Genomic DNA, 25340 nt, shown 5'->3' with positions numbered 1-25340 from the left:
AAAGCTAAGGAAATAGTTGACTCTCCCATCTCTTTGAATTGTCCCACAACATCTAATTTTCACCAATTTGTACACACATGAACACGGACTGCCAAGACCAACTGGCTTTCTTCCACCTTACAGAGCACACAAGTGCCTCAGACTCTGGCTGGCACTACCGTTCCATGGCCTTCTCATGAGGAGTGTTTAGGTACTGTATGTTGCCTCCTTTCTTCCCAGAGACTGAATATGTCACTTCCAAGAAGTGCTCAGATTCTGGATCAAGAGCACCTAGGAATTGGCAGCTGTCCTTTAGTTTTAAGTCTTCTATTTCGTAGTAGTCTACATCGCTCTGTATCAACTCAACAGCAGAAATATATTCAGAAAACAAAATGTTTCAAATGACACATTCAAGGTTGACAAACCCAGCATTCTTTGCCACACACACAACCACAGGGCCCAATTATGGAACTCTTACTCCTGAAAGGAATCCCTCTCATGTGAACAATGATTATAAAATTGGGCCCAGGCACACATGAAAAGGAGATATTCTCCTCTTGACATATGTATTTTACATAAATTCAAAACCATTCATGCTATTGGGAGTTACAAAAATGGAGAGGTGAATAGATTCCAGTTATACTTTTGTTTCTAGACTGGCCCAACAGTTAAATTCCACACCACGATCAGCCCCTAAAGTGGGCTGCAACAGAGTTAAAGTCCCAGTTGCACTGTAAGACAACAAATCTAGCAACCATTTCCTCTGCCTGCTCTATTTTAGCGCTTTCTATAGAGCAAATCACTGTGTGTAAGCACCACTCTGTCCTTGTGAGCCATACAAGTATTGAAATGGACAAGAATTTAAGTCTCTGGGCTCTTTCAAGATCAGATTTCCATCAGTTTCAGGACACAGGGGTTCAGAAAGAAAGGGGCAGATAGAGCAGAGGAATGGTGTGACAACTGCATGTTCATATTGTACATACACTCATGACTAAGCTCACCACAAACCCAGCATCCTCTTTTGATGTTGGTCTGAGTTTTTCCCATTACTGGAAAGAAATTTTAAAACCACACATTTAATGTGTATCTTTAGTTTATTTCCCCCCAAACTGCATCTTGTTAATCTTGACATTATGTCAAAGATAATAATGAATTTATTAATAAAATGGTTCCCCATTCCCCCTCCATCAACCCACCAAAACAATGATAAAACAATCCACCAGTTAAAAACTAGCCCATCCACAAGTTCACTAGTCAGTCATTTATAAAGAGGCAGACACAGGGCACCAATTTTAACACTGCTGTCATTTTTAATCAAACACTGACCCTTTTAATCAAACACTGACCCTTAGGCTTCAAGGAAGATATTATCACTTTGACAAGCCCATTCTTAAATAAACAAAACAAAACTTTGCTTGATTTAACAGTTAACATCTTAAAAGTATAAATAGCAAGCAAATAATAGATTAAATAGGTTCTTAAAGAAGATTCAGCAAGACTCAAAATGTACAGACAACGATTCTTCCGGGGATGGGGGGTGAGATGAGGGGGCAAAGGGACATGCATTAACTTTTTAAAGTTTGCCATTGTCAAATTTAGGGACAGCTAGCATGTGTGACAGCGCAGGTCATCCGCCGGCGCAGGCACCTTCAGACTAGGGGCTGCAAAAACTCAATGTCTCCTGGCACCAGAAGTTCCATGAGGAAATGTGACTTGTTCTAATTTTGGAATCTGGAAAAAAGACAGACATCAGGAAGGAAATTTTAAAAAATATGTTTGGAAAAAAATCCTTTAAAAGAAAAAGGAAACTCAAGTCAGATACATTAGAATAATAGTAAATTAACAATCATATTTAAGTATCATGCTGCTTTAGAAACAATATACAGATCCCTAGTCCCTCCATGGAACACAGAACATGAAATGATGGGTCTCATGCATCCTTTGGTTGCTCTAAAGCAGTGGTTCCCAGTCACTCTTACATGGACTGCTTGTGCATGGTACCTCAGGCTTGCTTTTGTATGAGATACTCAAACTCTATCATAATAATGAGCCTTGGAGCTAGGCTCCAACACACCCGACTGTTCACCATCCATCTATGCTTCTCTCCCTATGCCTAAATAAAACTATCACTAATGTCAATGGGAGTTACATCTATAGAGGAAAAAGAGATGAACGAACTAACTTGTCCTTTTCATACTCTCAAGAATTTTTAAATACTAGGGAAGGGAGTGCTCCTGTGAAAATCTTTTCTGAGGTGTGAGGTTGTAATTTATTTGTTTGACTGACACCAAGATCAGTCTACCCAAGACTTCTCTTCTATCATTGTAGGATCTAAACATTTGTCTGAGATTTGTTCTTAAACTTGCAGCTATAGGACCCTGTGCTGTGAGCCACTTGGAACTTGTAAGCTAAACATGGTCCAGAGGAGTCAACGTTGAATGCTTAGAGCATTGTAGGAAGTGTAATTTATGGATAACATCCTTCCTTCTGCATCAGTACTGAAACCACCTCATCATGGTTTTAGGGGTTGCTGTAGTGTTGGGGATGACTTTTTCAGTTGGCATGTATGATTTATGTCTTGAGAACCAGTGGTAATTAGAGATACTATGGCTATCCCCACCCCAACTCCTTTTTGTTCTTTTTAGACTAGTTTACCATGTCTTAGAGAAATATAAACTTGGCTAATTCTGCTGTAGTTTCAGCTGGATACAGTATTCTTCACTTCCCAGCCTAAATTTTTATGTAGTATTATTGTGTGCTCTTAAACAGTGGCCATATCTCATTTCAGTGGTAGATACATAATAATATAACCCAAGGTATAATAGCAACAATAGTTAGCACTTTCTGCATTTTCAGTGTGCTGTACAAACATCAACTGGTCCATCATCCCACCACTACCCAGTAGGGATGTCAGTGCTTTGGGATCCTTTATAATGAAAGGTGCTATACAAAGACAATATTATTAACCATCTTTTTGAGAAATGTTAGAGTACAATTTAAGCCAGAGTTTTCAGTCTCTGGCTTTCTGCAAACCTTTTCTTCAGTTGCAGTTTGAAAGCTAACCCCTGAGGTGGCTAACTGTCATGCCTGTTCAAATGGTCTGAAGGGTGAGAATCGAGATGGTGCCTCTTCCCACCGTTATATGAGACCAGGGTATGTTATCATGTGCATTATGGCTTCATGAAAGTACTGTGCATGGGCAGTCTTTGGTTTCAAATACTACTTAATAATTAGCCAAATCTGCTATCACTATTCATGTTTCGATATGAATATGTTATTCAAAATGTCAGGTTCATTTTAGTTTTTATAAAATAAATTCAGTTGAAATTGCACACATCGTAAGTATCTTTCACGTCAAATACACAGCAGATGAACCATAGGTCCAATTTCTCTGTTTTCCCTGGATACTGTTTTGAAAATATGTATCTAAATTATCTTTATAGGCTACCAACATCAAATTGCTTTTTTCACAAGAGTCACTACATCAGACATCTTTCAAATGGGTTGGAATGTTTTGCACGGTTTGTGTTTAAAGCCTAGAATAGAAGAGCCATTCAAGCCTCCTGAATGAGTAACATACATGGCATTACCTCTCTAGAACGGCACTCAGCATATCAACAGAAAATATATCAGACACTAGGGTGATGGAGAATTTAGAAATGTATGTAATCATCATAAGAATATTATCCATCAAAATCCACACATCTATGATTTTTTTTTTTCATTTCCATCATATAATAGCAACAATGACCTCAGCCTAGGGCCTTACATAGGGATTAATGACTGGCTGGAATTAAGGGTCAGTGGTTGTGCCTCAGGCTATCAACTCCTCCCAGCCACTCATTAATCCCAGGAGATCCCATAGTCTCCTTTGAATCGTTATTTAAAATTAAAAAAATAAAACTTTCTGCACAGATTTATTTATATATTTGTGTGAATAAAAATCCAGTGAGTTGGAAATAGAATATTTGTGTAGAAAACAGTATTGCTATCCTAGAGGAGTATGTTCAGTTGGAAACAAATGCTCCCATGTTGGAAAATAATGCAGGTCTGTACCTTTGAGCACTCCCTCTGTGAGGAAACTTATATTTCATTGATAACTTTCTGTTATTCTTCCACTGTGTCTGCTCTTCCTGAAACTAAATGGTTCACCTTAAGTTCAGCCAGATTGTTTCAAAATACTTTGAAACGCCATTACTGAAGCTATCTTCACATCTATGGAATCTGTTAACTGCTCAGCACTTTTGAAAGTGGTCATAATATTTATCTCAATGCTTCACAATAAAATATTTATTGTAGCACAATAACTGTATTATCTGCAAGATCTGGACCTTAATTTGAAATATATATATGTTAACTATTTTGATCCTTAGCATAATCGTTTCTCATTTTGCTTTCAATTATTAATTAAAGTAATATTTAATTTATACAAAGTGGAACAGTGGGAATATGTTCCAGTCCCTTTTCTAATGAATATTAAATTATTCATTTATCCAAAGTTTCTAAAATATTGATCCAAAACTGATTTTTTTTTCATTTTTTTCAGAACTGTCAGTGAAACAAAAAATCAGTTATTCTCACAGCTCTACTCTCCACCTATAATACTTAGTGTTAGTTTTCACCAGACTTCTTTTGGAGTAGATTGCATGTGCATTACAGACTTTTGTCAATGAAATTTTTATAAAATATTGGCTGTTATCCAGATCTGAGTCTCTTGAAATTGCAAAAAAAAAAAAAAACCACCTTCAGATCCTGCCCTCTGGGTGTGCCTTTCGCCAGGAAACTACTACTCTGAAGAATAATCCATCTGACTAAGATGCAATCTGGAATGATGCCATTCACCACAGCAGTAATTCTCGAAATAGCCAGCAACAACAGGAACTAAAAAGAGATCTCTTTGAGTACTGGGCAATGCATACTATTTCCCCCCCGCCCCGAAAGCTGAACTCCATGTTTATATTCAAAAGCTCATTATTACAGCATACTCTGTATATGGAATAAAGAATTCATCAATTTAAAATACTGCTTTCATAATGTACAAAGAAGTGTGCTCAGTCTTATCTGTATTAGAGCAGTGGTAAGTGTGTAAGACAAGTCCAGATTGTTTGATAAGTCAAAAACATACTGGGCCAAATTCTGCACTCAGATATGCACACATTATTTATTATTTGTATCATCATAGTGCCTGGTCATGGACCAAGACCTCACTGTACAAACACAGAACAGCCCCCAAGAACTTACAATCGAAGTACAACTTCCACTAAAGACCATGGGAGTTGTGCATATATATTTGCATAAATAAGGACAGAATCTGGCCACCTGTAGCTGAATATTTGAATAATCTAACCCAGATTTGACAGCACCTTCTCAGAGGTAGTTTCATCAATTAATGAGCAGACTTAGGGTTTTTATACTGATCATAACAATCAACTGTATATGCATAATGCACCAAAAAGCAGTAAAAACATAAAATAAATATATAACAGCTAGCTAATTCTGAATTGTCCACCAACTATTAATATTACAGACATGGGTCTGGAATGAAGTAACATTCCAGTGTAAAATGGAGTTGGCAATTCTCCTTCTGCTTATCATGGCCTAGGGAAGACATGCATTTGTGTGCAATTATCAGTTTTCCCTAAATTGCACTGTCTGCAGGTGGTGGTTGCTGCTGCTGCTGTTGTTAGGATGGTGATGTTACTAGGATGGCTAACTTCCTTCCCATCAGAAACAGAGAAATGCTCAAATGACAGAGTTTCCAATTTACTAGATCTTTAAAGAATTTCTGGCAAGCAGAGCAAAATGAGAAACGTAACCTCTGACAATAAAATAGCCAACTCTACTCTGAGTAGGGTTGCCCCCTAGGCATTTCTCAAGTCCCCATGCTGGATAAAAAATTCTGGCACTTAAAACATCTGAATCTTTCTTGTTTTGATTATTAGAGACTTTATAGCTTATGACAAAAAACATGAGCCTTTAAAAGAAAGAGCCTTAGGATTTCAAACTGTTCCCAGATTTCTACTGTAACACTGATACAGTTCAGCATAGTTACATTAATGCCTCAGTATCCCTGTACTGGTATTACAGGGTTCTCATTCTCTCTCTCGCTGGTATTGCTAATGTACCTGTCACCAAAGTAGCTAAGCACCAAACAAGAAATGCAAGAGAACTGTCCATTAAAGTTCACCACTCCCTGAATTTTGCCACTGTTACTGAGAAGTGATATTTCCCCTTGTCTTCTTCAAGCCCCACCCACTTTCTCTCTGCATCTTCCTCCTCCTGCTCCCTCCATCGTTGCCTATCCAGGGAGAATGATGCCAGGCTATTCATCAGCCCTTGCTAACACAAGGTTTTTTTTACAAAAGGAGGCAAGGTGGTTGTGTGGAGATCTGAAAAAATCCTCAAACTTGGGCTTCTACAGTGAAGGACCTTCTGCTCCACTTCCGAAGAAGTGGGCTGTTGCCCACGAAAGCTTATGCTCTAATAAATTTGTTAGTCTCTAAGGTGCCACAAGTACTCCTGTTCTTTTTGCGGATACAGACTAACACGGCTGCTACTCTGAAACTTCTCCTAAGAGTTTCACCTACGAGCACTAACACAACAAAAAGCACATACAGATAATGCATGTAAACTGAGCACTGGTCATCTGGTAGTTTTGCTGCTATGGCAAATAAAGAACTTTTGACAGCACAGCACCTGTGGTCCTCAATGGGGAATTTAAGTGGGCCATTATTCAAATTCAGTACCCAGTGCCACACTGCATTCTCTTGCAGCAGCGTAAAGCTCTGACACACATTGCATATTCCAAATTCCAAGTCAGTATTGATCCCCAGCACAGACACTTATGTTGAACTCTCCTCTTCTTTCTACTGTAGTTTTCCCTCTCTCATTCTTGAGATTAGGGTGACCAGATGTCTCGATTTTATAGGGACAGTCCCGATTTTTGGGTCTTTTTCTTATATAGGCGCCTATTACCCCTCACCCCCGTCCCGATTTTTCACATTTGCTGTCTGGTCACCCTACTTTAGATATTTATTTGGATTTTTGCAATTCTACTATAACGGCGTACGGATCTAGTGCTCTGGGTCCTCTCAACAATCTTTTAAAATACACTAATAAACAAACTGACCCACCAAGTACCCCAGCTTAAATCAACACCCACTGACAACATACAGATAACAAAACTGAGTTAACTTCCTCACAGAATCCCCACTTGAGTTCCAGCGCCACTATCCAGCCCTACCCAACACCCATCCCCAGTAATAGATGGGCCTTGCCACATGCCCTGAAGGTTAACAAATTCGAGATTATATCACAGACCAACAGGGGAAAGGGACAATGGTGAGGCAGACAGTGAGTCCCAGCCCCTGCTCAATGAACAATAACTTACATGCTTTATTGTTGCTTTGTCCTACTTCCTTCCTGCCCCACCTTGTCATAATCTAGACTGAGTATCTGGGGTCAGGGACTGTCTGTATCTTCTGCGTGTCCATATGTTTCCTAGCCCAATCGGGTCCTCATCCTTGGCTAGTGCCCCAAGAGACTACTGCTGCATCAATAATAAATGATAAAAAGAAGAACAGGAGTACTTGTGGCACCTTAGAGACTAACAAATTTATTAGAGCATAAGCTTTCGTGGACTACAGCCCACTTCTTTGTTAGTCTCTAAGGTGCCACAAGTACTCCTGTTCTTCTTTTTGCGGATACAGACTAACACGGCTGCTACTCTGAAACCTAATAAATGATAGTCATTATGGCCTGGATTCTGCCTTCCTCTTTTGTGTGTGCATGGAGGAGAAGGGGAGAAAAGAAGGAGTAAGGAGACTTCCCCACACCTTGTACATACAAGGGCTGGAAAGTATTGCAGCCCCTGACTCCCCTAAGAACAGGGACTGCTCCCCAACTAGTCCATCAGGCCCACTGCCCAAAAGAGGCAGGGAGAGGGAGAAAGTAGACAAAACCATGCTTCTGCACCCCCCCTTGCTGGCTAGCAGAGTTGATTGGCTGCATGATGGGAACATGCTGTGCCCCTCAAACAGAGTAGCAGTGCAAACACTCCATTTGTGCAGGAGGGACCTCCAATGCAAGGCCCCCTCAAGAGCCTAAAATGGTACAGGTTAGACCTTCATGGATTCAATTTTAAAATGAAACTGTTGATTTTTTTGTAGACAGAAATGTGTAAGAAATGCTGTGTAACCAAAACATGCTTCACAATTATAGTCTGAACTTCGATTATTATTATACATTTTTCACTATAAAGCCCTTTGGTCACAGGATCTATTGGTGTGGGACATGTGCTCCTTTAAGATTCTGGGCCCTCTTGATTCCACTATAGTCAATGCCAGCATTTCCATTAAGCTCAGTGGGAGCAGGAATGTTCTGTAGACTGTTTGGATGAATAGCACAGATATAAGCAAATTTTATATGCAAAAGCTACATCAATAAGTCACCTGCTGCTCTGAAACTGCAATAAATGTCCATTACCACGTTTTCTCTCTTTTCTACACTGTACGCAAAACTATATTTAGATAATATTCAAGTATTGAGAAAACAGAAAACAGAAATAAAAGCCATGTGTGCGTCTAGCGAAATAGCCACTGTTTACACTCAAACACTCAGCATAATAAATAAATACATGGGCCAGAGTTCAGCTTTGAAGGAAGAGGATGTGCCTCTCATTCACTAATGGGAGTGCACACACTCATTCCAAGGTCAAAACTGGCCCACAGACAGGCATCTTATTTAAAAAAAAAAGTCAGTAAACTCCAGTCTCTTGGGTTAGAAAATAAAATCCCTGAAATCTGGTGGGAAAGCAATTGAATACCAGCTTTCTCAATGTGCAAAGCAGTACATTGTTAGTTAGTGGCTCTAACTGAAGTCCACTTATTTTATGAAGCTTTGTAGAAAACCCACAGTGGCAAACATTTATTTAAAAATCTCATTGTGAAAGCAGCTGTATTCCACTTTGGAGAATGCAGAATTGCTGACCCATTAAAAATAATAATCCTGGCAGAAATCTAAACACATTGTGGCTGATTACAGAACTAAAAAGAGAAGATAAAGCTTTTAATTGTTGCGGTACGTTTTAAAAGCCAGCATAATCTCCCAAAGTTTAAGTGAATGCAGGTCACAGAAAGTAGGATTGCTTTACTTTACTAACAGAACCCTGTTCCATCAATGTAAACCAGGATTGATTATACTACTGTTGTGTCTGCAAAAGGGGAATATTGCAGTGTTTTCTGACTCTCCTCTAAAAGTAGTGCAGTATACTCATATACTGTACACTGATATTATAGGTCCAAACAGGTCACTTCAAAACAAAGTCATGTTTCCCCAAAAAAATGTTAAAGTTCTCTTTTCTAACCCTAACTCTGGACTGAATGGAGGATGCTACTACAACCTTCATGATTCAGCATGCCTTAGGGTAGGTCTATACTTACCTCCGGGTCCGGCGGTAAGCAGTCGATCTTCTGGGATCGATTTATCACGTCTTGTCTAGATGTGATAAATCGATCCCGGAAGTGCTTGCCGTCGACGCCGGTACTCCTGCTCCGCGAGAGGAGTACGCAGAGTCGACGGGGGAGACTGCCTGCCACGTCTGGACCCGCAGTAAGTTCGAACTAAGGTACTTCGACTTCAGCTACGTGAATAACGTAGCTGAAGTTGCGTATCTTAGTTTGAAGTGGGGGGTTAGTGTGGACCAGGCCTTACATAGCCACAACTCCCTTTGAAATAAAGGGGAATTTTGGGTCGGCAAGGTATGCACAACTGGGTTCTGAGACTCACAGATCTATAACATGTTATGATACTATGAGGAGATGAGTACTATAGGAATAACAGTAAATAAAAGCCAAGTAAAACTGTAAAATCAGAAACCTTACCAGTAACAGTACTGTTTATTTTAGTTTCTTAGGCCTGGTCTACACTATGAGTTTAATTCAAATTTAGCAGCGTTAAATCGAATTAACCCTGCACCCGTCCACACAACGAAGCCAAAGGGCTCTTAAAATCGATTTCTGTACTCCTCCCCAACGAGTGGAGTAGCACCAAAATCGATATTGTCATTTCGAATTAGGGTTAGTGTGGCTGCAATGCGATGGTATTGGCCTCCGGGAGCTATCGCACAGTGCACCATTGTGACCGCTCTGGACAGCAATCTGAACTCGGATGCACTGGCCAGGTAGACAGGAAAAGCCCCGTGAACATTTGAATTTAATTTCCTGTTTGCGCAGCACAGGAGAGCATAGGTGACCACAGAGAGCTCATCAACACAGATAACCATGCAGGCCGATAATCGAAAAAGAGCACCAGCATGGACCGTACGGGAGGTACTGGATCTGATCGCTATATGGGGAGAGGATTCAGTGCTAGCAGAACTTCGTTCGAAAAGACGAAATGCCAAAACTTTTGAAAAAATCTCCAAGGGCATGATGGAGAGAGGCCACAATAGGGACTCAGAGCAGTGCCGCGTGAAAGTCAAGGAGCTCAGACAAGCCTAACAGAAAACAAAAGAAGGCAAACGGTCACTCCGGGTCAGAGCCGCAGACATGCCGCTTCTACGCTGCGCTGCATGCAATTCTAGGGGGGGCTGCCACCACTACCCCACCTCTGACCGTGGATTCCGAGGCAGGGGTAATCTCATCAGCCACACCTGAGGATTCTGCGGATGGGGAAGAGGAGGAGGAGGAGGACGAGCTTGCGGAGAGCACCCAGCACTCCGTTCTCCCCAACAGCCAGGATCTTTTTCTCAGCCTGACTGAAGTACCCTCCCAAGCCAGTACCCAAGACCATGACCCCATGGAAGGGACCTCAGGTGAGTTTACCTTTTAAAAAATAAAACATGGTTTAAAAGCAAGGGTTTTTTAATGATTAATTTGCCCTGAGGACTTGGGATGCATTCGCAGCCAGTACAGCTACTGGAAAAGTCTATTAACATGTCTGGGCTGGAGCGGAAATCCTCCAGGGACATCTCCATGAAGCTCTCCTGGAGGTACTCCAAAAGCCTTTGCAGAAGGTTTCTGGGCAGTGCAGCCTTATTCCGTCCTCCATGGTAGGACACTTGACCACACCATGCTAGTAGCAAGTAATCTGGTATCATTGCATGACAAAGCCTGGCAGCGTATGGTCCCGGTGTTTGCTGGCATTCAAGCAACATCCGTTCTTTATCTCGCTGTGTAATCCTCAGGAGAGTGATATCGCTCATGGTAACCTGGTTGAAATAAGGGAATTTAATTAAGGGGACAGAGGTGGCCGTTCCTATTGGGCTATTTGCCTGTGGCTGAAAAGAAATCCTTCCCTGCAGTTAGCCAAGCGCGGTGGGGGTGCGGGGGAGAATTGGCGCTGAGCTTTTCGCCTTTGGCTAGCAGGGATCTTCCCTGATACCAGCCACATGGTGGGGGGAGGGGTACAGCGATCATCCCAGATAATTCATGGCTGGAGGGGGAGGGGCGGGGGGTTAGTTTGGTTTCTGCAGGGATCTTCCCTGACACCAGCCACGCGGTGGGGGGGAGGGATAAAGCGATCATCCCAGAGAATTGGATGGTGGGGGGGGGTTAGTTTGTTTTCTGCTGCTGAAGGTTAACAGGAAATCCGCAGCAGTCAATGGGCTTTGCTTGGTATGTGGGAAAGGAGAGCGCAGAAGCCGAAAGACAATGGCTTACCATGGCTGCATGCAAGCTGAATTCTGTTGCCCGGGCCTGTGTCTGTGATCTCTAACACCAAAGCCACAGGCACTCAATATTAAGATGGAAAATGCGACCTTGTACTGAAATCACATGTGCTTTGTAACGTGAATAGTGTTGTTCACCATGAAAGAGTATAAGCATTGTTTTATAAAATGTATCATTTTAAAAACTTCTCTCCTTTTTTTCATCCCTCCAGCAGCTATACATTTTTCAAGCCTCCCTCCTCCGTCCCGAAGGCTATCTCAGATAAGGCGGCGGAGAAAGAGGACGCGAGACGAGATGTTCTCGGAAAAAATGGAATGCACCCGCAATGAAACAGCTCATTTGAATGAGTGGAAGGACACGGTATCTAAATACAGGAAAGTTGCCAGTGAACGTGAGGTCATGAGGGACGCTCGAGATGAGAGGTGGCAGGCTGCAACGCTGGGGCTGCTGCGTGATCAAACGGACATGCTCCGGCGTCTGGTGGAGCTTCAGGAATGGCAGCAGGATAATAGACTGCCGCTGCAGCCACTGTATAACCTCCCTCCTCCCTCACCATGTTTCATATCCTCCTCACCCAGACGTGTAAGAACGCGGGGGGGGGGAGGCTCCGTGCACCCTCCCACTCCACCCCAGTGGACAGCCCAACCAAAAGGCTGTCATTATATTGAATTTTTTCAGTGGCCTTTTACTTCCCTCCTATCCTCTTCCCAAACCTCACCCAGGTTACCTTGTTGGTTCTTTCCCTATGTTTATAATCAATTAATAAAGAATACATGATTTTTAAATGATAGTGACTTTATTTCCTTTAAAAGCAAGCTGTGATTTAAGGGGGGAGGGTGGTTTGCTTAGAGGGAATGAGTCAATCAAGGGGGCGGGTTTTCAACAAACAGAACTTTCATACCGTAGCCTGGCCAGTCATGAAACTGGTTTTCAAAGCTTCTCTGATGCGCAGCACTTCCTGGTGTGATCTTCTAATCGCCCTGGTGTCTGGCTGCGCATAATCAGCAGCCAGGCGATTTGCCTCAGCCTCCCACCCCGCCATAAAGGTCTCCCCCTTACTCTCACAGAGATTGTGGAGCACACAGCAAGCAGCAGTAACAATGGGGATATTGGTTTGGCTGAGGTCTGACCGAGTCAGTAACGAGCGCCAGCGACCTTTTAAACGGCCAAATGCACATTCTACCCTGTTTCCCCGAAAATAAGACAGTGTCTTATATTAATTTTTGCTCCCAAAGATGCGCTAGGTCTTATTTTCAGGGGATGTCTTATTTTTCAGAAATGAAAAATGCCTTATTATCGGTGGATGCCTTATTATCGGGGAGGTCTTATTATCGGGGGGATGCTTTATATTACAACGAGAGGCAAAACTGTAAGTAGGCCTTATTTTCGGAGGATGTCTTATTTTCGGGGAAACAGGGTACCACCATTCTGCACTTGCTCAGCCTGTAGTTGAACAGCTCCTGACTCCTGTCCAGGCTGCCTGTGTATGGCTTCATGAGCCATGACATTAAGGGGTAGGCTGGGTCCCCAAGGATAACTATAGGCATTTCAACATCCCCAACAGTTATTTTCTGGTCCGGGAACTAAGTCCCTTGCTGCAGCCGTTTAAACAGATTAGTGTTCCTGAAGATGCGAGCGTCATGAACCCTTCCTGGCCAGCCCACGTTGATGTTGGTGAAATGTCCCTTGTGATTCACAAGTGCTTGCAGCACGATTGAAAAGTACCCCTTGCGGTTTATGTACTGGGTACCCTGGTGCTCCGGTGCCAAGGTAGGGATATGGGTTCCATCTATCGCCCCACCACAGTTAGGGAATCCCATTGCAGCAAAGCCATCCACTATGACCTGCACATTTCCCAGAGTCACTATCTTTCGTAGCAGTAGCTCAGTGATTGCTTTGCATCACAGCAGCACCCACAGTAGATTTGCCCACTCCAAATTGATTCCCGACTGACCGGTAGCTGTCTGGCATTGCAAGCTTCCACAGGGCTATCGCCACTCGCTTCTCAACTGTGAGGGCTGCTCTCATCTTGGTATTCTGGCGCTTCAGGGCAGGGGAAAGCAAATCACAAAGTTCCATGAAAGTGCCCTTACACATGCGAAAGTTTTGCAGCCACTGGTAATCATCCCACACCTGCAACACGATGCGGTCCCACCAGTCTGTGCTTGTTTCCCGGGCCCAGAATCGGCGTTCCTTGGCTATAACCTGCCCCATTAACACCATGATCTCCAAAGCACCAGGGCCCAAGGTCTGATAGAATTCCATGTCCATGTCCTCATCACTCTCGCCGCCGCACTGCCGTAGCCTACTCCTCGCCACCTGGTTTTGCAGGTTCTGGTTCAGCATAAACTGCACGATAACACATGAGGTGTTTACAATATTCATGACTGCTGTCTTGAGCTGAGCGGGCTCCATGCTTGCTGTGGTATGGCGTCTGCACTGTTCACCCAGGAAAAAGGCACGGAACGGTTGTCTGCCGTTGCTTCCCTGGAGAGGGGGGAGGATGTACCCAGAACCACCCGCGACAATGTTTTTGGCCCATCAGGCATTGGGATCTCAACCCAGAATTCAAATGGGCAGAGGAGACTGCGGGAACTATGGGATAGCTATGGGATAGCTACCCAGAGTGCAACGCTCCAGAAATCGACGCTAGCCCTGGTACATGGACGCACACTGAGGAATTAATGTGCTTAGTGTGGCCGCATACATTCGACTTTATACAATCTGTTTCCAAAATTCGAATTATGTAAATTCGGATTAATCCCATAGTGTAGACATACCCTCAGAGTCACTTGTGCACTCAGCATAGACTGCATGAGGTACACTACATTCAGCATATGTTTGCTTAGTGAATCTAATCCTTTACAATAGAGGGGTTTTCTACATTTGATCTGAGAGATGAGACCCCCAGCTCACGAAGACATTTCTGTGCTAGCGCCTCAATACAGCAGCATGGACCTGGCAGCCCAAGCTGTCTGAGTACTTAGCCAGGTCGGGCAGGACTGTACTCATGGCAGCTAGCTTAAGCCGCCAACTGTACCATTACAGACACATTGCTATTTTTAGGAGGTAGGTGGAACAGAGCTAGTGCAAGCACATCTACACCCAGGGCTAAATTTTGGGGCAGGCGAACCAGGTGACTGCCTGGGGTGCCGAGCTTGGGGGGCACTGCCTGAACTGTACTCGACAGAAGAGGAGAAAAAAGGTGACTTTATGGTTAGCCACCTTCAGGCTCCCCTGATCCAAAAGCCAGGAAGTGAGTGGGTCTGTTCCCACCTTATAGTCAGAGCAGCCCTGGGGCTTTTCCAGAAGCCAGGGATCAGTCAGGCATAGGGGCTGGCACCCCTTCTGTGCCTTTTGCTCCAGGGGCCAGGAAAGGATAGCATGGGAAGCTGCTACATATAAGCCAGCCAGGGCTCTATGCCATCCAGGGATTCGCCTAGGCAGGGGGATTCTTCAGACAGCAGTTTAAACCAGTTTTACAATTGGCTCTGTGTTGCTGGAGCAGCGCAAAACAGTCCAAGTAGAGGTCAGGATCTGCCTAATAATGCTCTATACCTGTATGTTATATACTTGAATCTTGAACTGAGAGTCCACAAGACTGGTCACGCCAGTGTTGTGGCTGATCTCTTGTTCATTCTGTTAGGCAATCCTTGGCTTAATTCTGTAGCTCCTAGAGAAATGGGTAACTCAGGGGATGATGGAATAACTCAGGGGCTGGTATTGGGATACTACTGATGCATGTTAAAAATTAATACTAACTGGCCTATGTGAAATGTGTCCTTCTCGGGCCATTCCCAACAAGAAGGAACTGTATGAACATTATTAAAACACCATCACTATTGGCATTAACTGGCACTGTTCTGGCAGTGTCAGTAGAAGGCCAAATTGGCCATACTGTGACTGAGTAACAGCACGGTCCCTTGTTTGTTGCTGAGGAAGCTGATCAGAAAATAAATATTTCCCCATAATTTTTTTCCCGACTTTTTGGTAAAAAGTTTATCAAAATATTGCCATTCAGAAAAACCATCATCCTGCCTTATTCTCCTGCTCTCCTCGATAGGCCAGGCTACCTGGTCAAACGGAATCCTCTATGATGCTCTAGTTTCAATTTTCAGGTTGCAGTTTTTCAACAACAAATTCCAAAGAAAGCAGACACTGTTCACAAAAAAATAATTTAATCTAATTTTCCATTCAAGAACAGAAAATTTTCAACCAGCCCTAGTTCTGTTCTTTACTTGACAAAACAAGTCTAACCCATTATTATATATTTGATGTTATGCCACAGATTTATATGGCAGTTCAAAGAAGAAATAAAAATAGAGGACTGCCCCATGGAGTTATTAATTTAATACCTCATTAGAGCATCAGAATGACAGTGAAAAGGGATTAAGGCAACTGATGATCTCTCTCTCGGTCTCGCTCTCTCTCTCTCTCTCTCTCTCTCACACACACACACACACACACACACACACACTTTTTAAAGCCAATTTCCTAACTTGATGCATACCTCATTCGACATTTGCCCCAAGTTGGCCATTTACTCTGCTGGGAAGGAGAACAAGCTACCACTATGTTATAGCACATTACTTCCCCCTTGTCCATTCTAGTTTTAGTAAATATGGTGAAAATATCAAAAGCAGCACCTTCACTTTGCTTAACGCTTAGCCCAAACCAAACACAAGACAGAGAAGATGGGAGGCTAAAATGCAGTTGCTGAAAGTGAATAGGGCAACAGCTTCACAACCATCCACAACATTTCCAACTGCTTCAGAGAGAAGCCAATTTTAGAAAATACAACTCTACCCCGATATAACGCTGTCCTCAGGAGCCAAAAAATCTTACCGCATTATAGGTGAAACCACGTTATATCGAACTTGCTTTGATCCGCCAGAGTGCGCAGCCCCGCCCCCCCTCCCCCGGAGCACTGCTTTACCACATTATATCCGAATTCGTGTTATATCGGGTCGCGTTATATCGGGGTAAAGGTGTATACATTTAGGCTCTCTCTGTTTCTAAGCTTTCTTTGTTTATTATATTTGGCAACACTCATACCATTGTAAAATAAATGGACACTCTCGTGTATTTTTAGATAACTCCGGGCTTACTTCATCAACAGTTCCAAAAATTAGGAAGCATATGTCTGCAGAATCAAAGGCATTGAATATATTTTAGCTGGATGAAGGTTTGTTTTTTTACTAAATAATAAAAACAGTAGTCCCAATTTCATATTAAAAAGGATAATGCAATTATTTAAAAATAATTCCCTTCCACAGAAGCCCAGAAAAGCATGAATTCCCCCTCAGTTCTACTTTTTACACTCCATACATTAGCTTCCCTGAACCACTACCCCACCCTAAAAGAATATTTCAACACATCATTCAAACGGTTTCTTAAATACATTTCAAAAATGTCTCCACCCTTGAGGTGCACAGCAAAATCATCTATAGACTTTCCCTCATCTTTCTCTGAAATAGTAAGGGAAACTCTAAGTTTACATTTCTGTACCTTTTTAAGTTCATACTTCTATCTTTGAACAAAAGCACCACCTCAACATCTGAACAGTAAAATTCATCCTTCCCTTTTCACTTGCCTATGCATTATTTAAGCATGCTGCTCTGAATTCTAGCATTAGGGTTTTCCATGGAGCAACAATCAACAACAGCTTTATAGTCTGGTACAGCAGGAAACACGGGATATGCAGGATAGTTTCACACATTTGTTTGCTATGTTCATCCCCAACAATTAAATATGATAATCCAATTTGGTGAAAAATGAACTGAAATCAGATCTGCTGCAAAAACTTTTTAAATGTAATTTTCAGCCTAGCAATCAATGCTTATTCAGTTTCCATGTCATCTCTGTCTTCTCGCTTTGCAGATGCTCAAGTGACGTTAAATTAAACAATTGCACAAAATTTAAGAACTGCAGGAAAATTACCATCCACACTTAATTCTGGAATTCAAAAAGGTTCTTAGAAAACACCCTTCAATGATTATTTTTCCTAATAGCAAAAATAAAACAATACAAACACTCTCACAGTAAAAGTAGAATACATTTGAGACATTCTACTTGTATTTTAAGTCATTTTAAAATATAACACAACAATGGTGAAAATGAGGTACCCCTAAAATATATTAAAAGACTGAGCTGCTAATGAAAAATGTCCAAGTAACCTCTAAGTGAGCTGTGTATTGAAACAGACAGCAACACTAAAGTATTTATCGTTTACAGACATACACAACATCAAACTATTATCTAGTAAGTACTATACTTTACTCCAGGACATTTACCCTAAATTTGTGTAAACTAAAAACACGGGCTTGTAAATCACAGGCTCAAACCTGTAATTACAACACAGAGAAAAAAAATTAAGAAATCTTAAACTTACAATGATGGGTTATCATAAGTCCAGCACAGCAAGTAGCCCTAAGGGTACATTTTAGATTTTTTATCCATGCTCTGTTCTTCTCTCTGATGTGACTATTCAGGCACATGGTCAAGTTGCAATCAGCTTCTCTCTTAGTGATGTATGAGAGCTGTGCTGATTTATCTAGTCTTTCTGCAGCAGATTAGCACTAATGTTTCTGCTTCTGCATCCTACCTTTCTTTAGCAGTAGGCTCTGCGTTATCATTGGCAATCCAAATTAAAGAGCCAGTAAATGTAGCCCAGACTTTTTTTTCCTGTGAAACAACTGCTAGGCAGTTAGCCTCACACAAGAATACCGCTGTTTAATCTATTGAACCTCCTTTTCAATATCCCTGCTGAGAATGGCAGTCAGAGACATAGAAGGGTGGGTCCAATAAGACTGCTGTAGTCCAAAGGTCTTTTTATGATTTATTCTATTACAAGGAATATATTCTTGTGCAGATTGCCCCAAACAACGGAACAGCTGCAATATAGAAACATAGGATTTTCACTATTTGTAACACAATATGTACATATACAGTGAAATCTAGTTTATCCAGAGGACATGGCCAACATGAAATTTAGACAAACAAGGTTTTTTAAAATATCAAGGATGCTGGGGAGAAATGAACTCATGTGAATAAGGGAGATTTCACTATATTACAATATATGTGCTTGTTATAAACTCTCTTTCTCTTGCTCCTTTTTTGTTTCTAAAATGGTATTTTTTAAACATTTGCCCCCACATTTTTTCTCATGTTGTCCCTTAGGTTAGGAATATTTTACACTGTGGAAATGATGAAATCAGCATACTTCGCTATAAAATGTTGTAAGAACAAACTGAATGACCGGTTTTGTCTTTCCAGTAAACAAGTAGTATTTTATCAATAAAACACCATTTTTAATTCATGAAGTTTTCAGTTCAAGCCACCCTGAGACACAATAGTTTAAATTTCCATAAAGACTTTTAAAACTGTTTAGGAAAAAAGTAAATGTCTGAGAACATTTATTCATGGAAATTTTGAACATGCTGACAAGTTTGCTCATATCACTGCTCTTCCTAGATGGTTTCTCCTCTTGAATGCAGAAAAGGATTAGTATTCCTTTCTGCCCTTAAGAAACAAACATGGTTCTTGAATATTATTAAATAAGCATCCAATTCATGTCACTTAAACACTAGGAATATCTGAGTAGCAGACAAGATTCTTGGAGCCCTAATCTCTGATTATTACCAGCATTAACTTTAAATACAAGTTATATGGAGCTTTCTAGGCTAAGCATGAAACACCAAAAAAGGATTTACAATTCTTTTACTGTTCATTTACTATTTTATGATAAGCCCTAAAACAAAACATAAAAAGCTGCTATTTTAGTTCACTTATTTAAATAATAATAGCAATTAAAAATGCAGCACCTTTCATCTTCTCAAAGTGCTTTACAGATTTTATATATACACAGATTTTATATATTCACCCACCAATGAAGTGCAGCCCGTACACCGATGGATGTAACAATGGTTCAAAAGCATGCAGCAACACTAAACAACGCTTTAGGACAGGAAATACAGAAGAAGACTATATCCAGCTGAAACGGATGGAGGAATTTTAAGCAGGCACAATGTGGTTATCCAAATTGGAATTTGTCCTGGACAGATAAACACTTCTACCCTTGCAAAAAGGCATGGTAGAATTTTTAATGGCCACAAGTAAACAGGCCCTCCCCCTTTGAAAAATGGTATCCTTCAGCGACAAGCGCACTCAAACTTAATAGGGCACTGATTTAATATTGATTCAAAAGAATCACCAATACCACTCTCTTCAGCACTTAAGATTTCATTGGAAGTTCTTCCATACAAGTATTGTGCAAAACTAAAAACAGAGTCCAGTTACTATTGCATTGCAGTGGTGCATTAAGTCCAAATTATATCCATAGTTATTCACCTGCACAAATACAGTACAACACTTGCAGACTCTTTGGAATGAAAGTGTTATACAATACATCTTTACCTACCAGAAGTGTGGTCCTTTAGGGTATCTCTACACCAGGGGTGGGCAAACTTTTTGGCCTGAGGGCCACAGTTGGTTTCGGAAATTGCATGGAGAGCCAGTTAGGGAAGGGGGTTGTGGCCCGCCCCCCATCTTCTATCTGCCCCCCCCCCGAGACCCCTGCTTCATCCACCCTCCCCCCCGCTCCCTGTCCCCTGACCACCCCCGGAACCTCTGCCCCTGACTGCCCCCTGCCGCCCCATCCAACCCCTCCTCTCATTCCTGACAGCCCCCCCCCCGGGACCCCTGCCCCCATTCAACCCCCCTGTTCCCCGCCCTCTGACCGCCCCGACCCATATCCACCCCCTGAACTCCCCTGCCCTCTATCCAACCCTGCTCCCCCGCTCCCTTACTGTGCTGCCGGGAGCACCAGTGGCTGGTGGCGCTACAGCTGCGCTGTCTGGCTGGAACCAGCCCTGCCGTCACCACCGCGCAGCATCGGGTCAGGCCAGGCTCTGCAGCTGCGCCGCCCCAGAAGCTCGCAGCCCCGCCGCCCAGAGCATTGCACCGGTGGCGGAGCGAGCGAGCTGAGGCTGCGGGGGAGGGGGAACAGCAGGGGAGGAGCCGGGGGGTAGCTCCTAACTCCTTTGTAAATGCTAATTTAGATACTCCTGGAATAAATATTGTGGGGGGGGAGGGGAATCTACAAAGGTGTTAGTTAATTTGAGCTAATTGACACTCAGTGAACTCAAATTACTACAGGACCACAAACTAAATTAGAAAAAGCTTTCAGGCATATCTACATTAGAAATTTATGCAGGTATTGCACCATGGGTAGGGATGTATACAGCCATACACCTTTGTGTAAATGCAATTACACTGGTATAACAGTGCTTTTGCCAGCACAAGTTATTTTGTTGACTGAACCAATACGCGCTATACCAACAAAAGCACTTTTATGCTAGTATAAACTGTGACTACACAAAGGGTTTGCTGCTATAGTTATTACCAGCAAAATTTTCTAGTGTACACTAGGCCGGTACAGCACCAAAGGAAGTTTACATGATTTACTACACCTCTACCCAATTTCTGACCAAATAATGGTACTTCTTAGGTTAACTCTTTTTCAGCTTAAAAATGAATTCAGTGTTTGTGATTTATACTGGATTTACAGCCTTGGAGTTTGAGCATTCTACCTAACCACAGTACTAGTACAGCACAGGAAACTGTGGTGTAGGTTTTCTGATACTGACCTATCTCTGTATCCCAAAACTGGTCTGGAGAAATCACCACTTGGGATGAGATGGTAGATAAGGCTCCAGGCCCATTAGGTCCTTGGTTTAATACTGCCAACAAGGGTGCCAATTACTGACAATTATGGTGATGTAAACACCTTTTCATTAGGAAGTGGACTGAGACCAGAATCTAAATTTCATATAGGCCTTGTCTTCATTAGGAAAAATGGTGTGTTAAACAACACATGCTGAAACTGTAGTGTAGACATGACAAGTTTTAACATTTGTGAGCTGGTCGAGATAAATCCTAGGCTTCCCACTAGGTTTAGCTCAACAAGCTAACATGCATTAAAACTACAACTATCTTGTCTACATTAGTATTTCAACACGTTAAATACACACCTTTTTTTGTACAATAGACATGGCCATAATGTAGGTCGTAGACTAGGTATCAGATTGACTCAGTCATTGTTACTATCTGTAGAAAGGATGCAGTTTCCAAACATGTATCCTCCTTGTGGCCTTGTGTGCCGCTGCAGTTGCCTGCCTCAGTTTCCCTTCAGGTTCATGGAAATAATCCACTCAAATCCAAAAATCCTTAAAATAATATTCCCCTCTCTTGGAGTCTAATTTATTCTATATTAGAGGTGGGCAAACTATGGCCCACGGGACTGTCCCGCCCGGCCCCCAAGCTCCTGGCCCAGGTCGCTCGCCCCCGGCCCTTCCCCTGCTGTTCTCCCTCCCCCGCAGCCTCAGCTCACTCACTCCGCTGCCAGCGCAATGCTCTGGGTGGCAGGGCTGTGAGCTCCTGGGGCAGCACAGCTGCAGAGCCCTGCCTGACCCGGTCTTTGTGCTGCGTTGTGGCGGCGGCGGCATGGCCCAGCTCTTGCCAGGAGTCGTGGCTTTAGCTCCACCAGTCACCGGTGCTCCAGGAAGTGAAGTAAGGGAGCAGGGAGCGAGGGGGGCGCAGTTGGATAGAGGGCAGGGGAGTTCAGGGTGGTGGGCAGGGGGGCGGATAGGGGTTGGGGCGGTCAGGAGGGAAACAGGGGGTTGAATGGGGGCAGGGATCCTGGGGGTGCAGTCAGGAAGGAGCGGGGGTTGGATGGGGTGGCAAGGGGCAGTCAGGGGTAGGGGTTCCAGGGGCAGTCAGGGGACAGGGAGAAGGGGTGGTTGGATGGGGCTGGGGTCCTGGGGGGGTCGTCAGGAATGAGTGGAGGGGTTGGATGGGGCAGCAGGGGTCCGGGGGCAGTCAGGGGACAGGGAGCGGGGGGGGGGGTTGGATGGGGCAGGAGTCCTGGGCAGGGTGGCAGATAGGAAGTGGGGGCCGGGCCACGACCCCCTCCCCTAACCAGCCCTCCATACAATTTACGAAATCCGATGCGGCCCTCAGGCCAAAAAGTTTGCCCGCCCCTGTTCTATATAGTCCAGCTCCCAAGAGAGAGATTCTTTCACTCAACCTGAGGTTCAGGATTGCCACAGCCCTCCTTTTGGGACTTTGTTGTGGTAGAGTCCTCCTCTCAGCAAGCTTTTCCTGACAGAGTGTGGAGACTCCTTTTGAGTCACCACTCTCTTCCCATTCATTACTTGACAACTCCCCTGACCCTTCCGAGGTGGTTCTAATTACAGTAGAACCTCAGAATTACCATCGTCTCAGGAATGGAGATTGTTTGTAACTCTGAAATGTTCCTAACTCTGAACATAACATTATGGTTGTTCTCTTAAAAGTTTATAACTGAACATTGATTTAATACAGCTTTGCAACTTTATTATCCAGAAGAAAATGCAGCTTTTAACTATCTTAATTAAAATGAAACAAGCACAGAAAGTTTCCTTACTTTGTCAAATCTTTTTTTTTAAAACTTTCCCTTTATTTTTTTAGTAGTTTACATTTAACACAGTACTGTGTCCCTCCACTCTTTTTTTTTTTTTTTTTTTTTTTTTTTGGTCTCTGCTGCTGCCTTTATGCATACTTCTGATTCCAAATGAGACGTGTGGTTGACTGGTCAGTTCGTAACTCTGGTGTTTGTAACTCTAAGGTTCTACAGTACCCCAAACTCCTGTCTGAGCCAGCTGGGAGAAGGGGAGCCTTGCTCAGTCCACTCTACAAGGTTCCTGGTCCTTTAAAGGAACAATGGCCTGGTTTTCCTATATCATCCCTATCCCAGACACTAACTATTCCTTGAGACTATCTTCCTCTCAACCAGTGTACGTTTTGGTTATTCTTTCAGCCTTCATTCACCTTCCTCAGACACCTAGAATGGGGTAACTGGCCTCTCAAACAACCTCCTCTGGCCTTAAAATCCCAGTATCTCATTACACACCCCAGCATGCATTGAAGCAAATTGACTACATGTAAAAAAATTTGTATCACATTACCACTGCTTTGAGCCATCCGATCTCCGGTTTGCTTAATTCCTAATTATTTATTAAAAATTTCCTTTGAAGGCTTTAATCTTTTACTGAAAAGTTGGTTTGGATAAAGAAATATTGTTCCACATACGTATAGCAAGGAGCAGAAAGAAAGACCATCGCATCACCAATTGTCCCAAAAAGAGTCATCTGTCCTTTCTAAGCCCCAGTGATTTGTTACACACAAGCTATGCAAATGCATATAGCACTAATACTTCTAACATGTATATAGATTATATGTACATCTACAGGAAATTACTCAAGGCAATTTTGAGTGTAAAGTCAAACAAATTATCATCTATAATTGAATGCATGCAAGTAAGCTTTAATTAAACATGACTTCTCTGCTGAAAAGAAAAACATTAAAATCTCATAACAGAAGAAGTTGGCCAACTGAGAAAACAAGCAAGCTTGGCTGCATGAAAAAATAATAATTAAAATAAAAACCCACATTTCAGGTTTTTTTCCAACTTATTCTTGATTCACAAAACCAAATCCCTAAGACACAACAGTGCTTATAAAAAGGTGACGGGCTTGCTGTCAAGATCAAATATTAGATATATACAGACAGGCAGGAAGTTTTGGGGTAAAGGGACCAGTGAAATGATTCTTTGGGACCTCTTCATCATATTTCAAAAATGCACAGATTCTTCAGGCTATAATCAGACTCCTGCCACAGAAATGGAACCCAGCTGCTTTTGCTGGGTACGTGGCATGGGGGCCAACACTTAAAAATGTCCAAATGATAACTTGCCACAGAGGATTGGAGTTTGTGGCCTATTTAAGAGCTGTGTGTTTGCATACACTGATTTCTAACACTTACAGCATTTGCAAAATGAACCCACCATCACCCCTAGAAGGTAGAGAAAGTACTTTCTACTTGTTGAGGAGAAAGTAATGCGGGAAAGGTTAATTGACTTGACTAAGGTCACAGAGGGAGACCACATCAGAGCCAGGAATCATATTAGACCACCTTTCTCCTTGTGGCCAGGGATCTTCTCAGCAGAAGAGCCAACTAAACTGCAAGCAACTGCCTGGGAGGTGAGAGGAAGTTCACACTACCAGTGACAGCCCAGACAGTACTACCAAAACAGCCATGAATTAGTTTGAAGTCCCCCAGAAAATCAAGGGATTATAACCATGGGTTTCACTGGTCCCAAAGGGCAGCCACAGGCCTTGCCTATACTAGAAGGAATTATCAGAATGGTTATACTACCAAATCCTCGTAGTGGAGATGCAGCTATGCCGACAAAACTTTTACAAGTAAACCAGACCTAGGTGACTTTAGGAAGAGCACGAATAATCAGTGATGTTTAAGGGAAATCAATTAGTAACAACATTTCAACTCTCAGGGATCAGTTTACATTTTCCAGACTTTCCTTGCGAGGAAACTGGCAAGAACATTTTTCTGAATGAAATCAAGGGAGACTGGCAGCTGCAGATTTCATGGGTCACAAAGATGTCTCTGTAGAGCTAAGGATGAAATGTGACCATAACAGGAAAGCTAGTATGTTGTCACATGGATCACGGAAGCCACTTTGTGCCAAAACAGTGAAATACTGAGAACTACTGAAATAAGATGCAATATTAGTCAATCTCATTCTGCTATCACTATTGGCTTTTACCCTTTGGGCAGCTAATGTCTAGTCTGAAA

General features: G+C 42.6%; 1 protein-coding gene and 1 long non-coding RNA gene across 5 annotated transcripts in view; both read right to left on the bottom strand.

Moving 5' to 3' along the window:
* The window catches only part of RAPGEF4 (Rap guanine nucleotide exchange factor 4), a 213402-nt gene that overhangs the window by 125583 nt on the left and 62479 nt on the right, over positions 1–25340 (bottom strand). Inside the window, exon 1 of one of the 4 annotated variants that reach the window (XM_034785745.1) lies at positions 18040–18284. The exons of the other annotated variants lie outside the window; for them this stretch is intronic. The gene's annotated coding sequence lies outside the window, so the exon portion shown is untranslated. Of the gene's footprint in view, positions 1–18039; positions 18285–25340 lie in introns of those variants that run through there. 4 annotated transcript variants of the gene reach the window in all.
* LOC117884860 overlaps positions 1266–25340 on the bottom strand; it is a 32016-nt gene continuing 7941 nt past the window's right edge. The window contains exon 2 of the long non-coding RNA XR_004647675.1: positions 1266–1710. This is a non-coding gene — a long non-coding RNA (uncharacterized LOC117884860). The remainder of the gene's footprint in view (positions 1711–25340) is intronic.

This window comes from Trachemys scripta, chromosome 11 (assembly GCF_013100865.1).
Source record: "Trachemys scripta elegans isolate TJP31775 chromosome 11, CAS_Tse_1.0, whole genome shotgun sequence".
In the NCBI taxonomy this organism is placed as follows: domain Eukaryota; kingdom Metazoa; phylum Chordata; order Testudines; family Emydidae; genus Trachemys; species Trachemys scripta.
The sequence above is the reverse complement of the archived record's forward strand: the minus strand, read 5'-3'. Positions and strand labels throughout refer to the sequence as shown.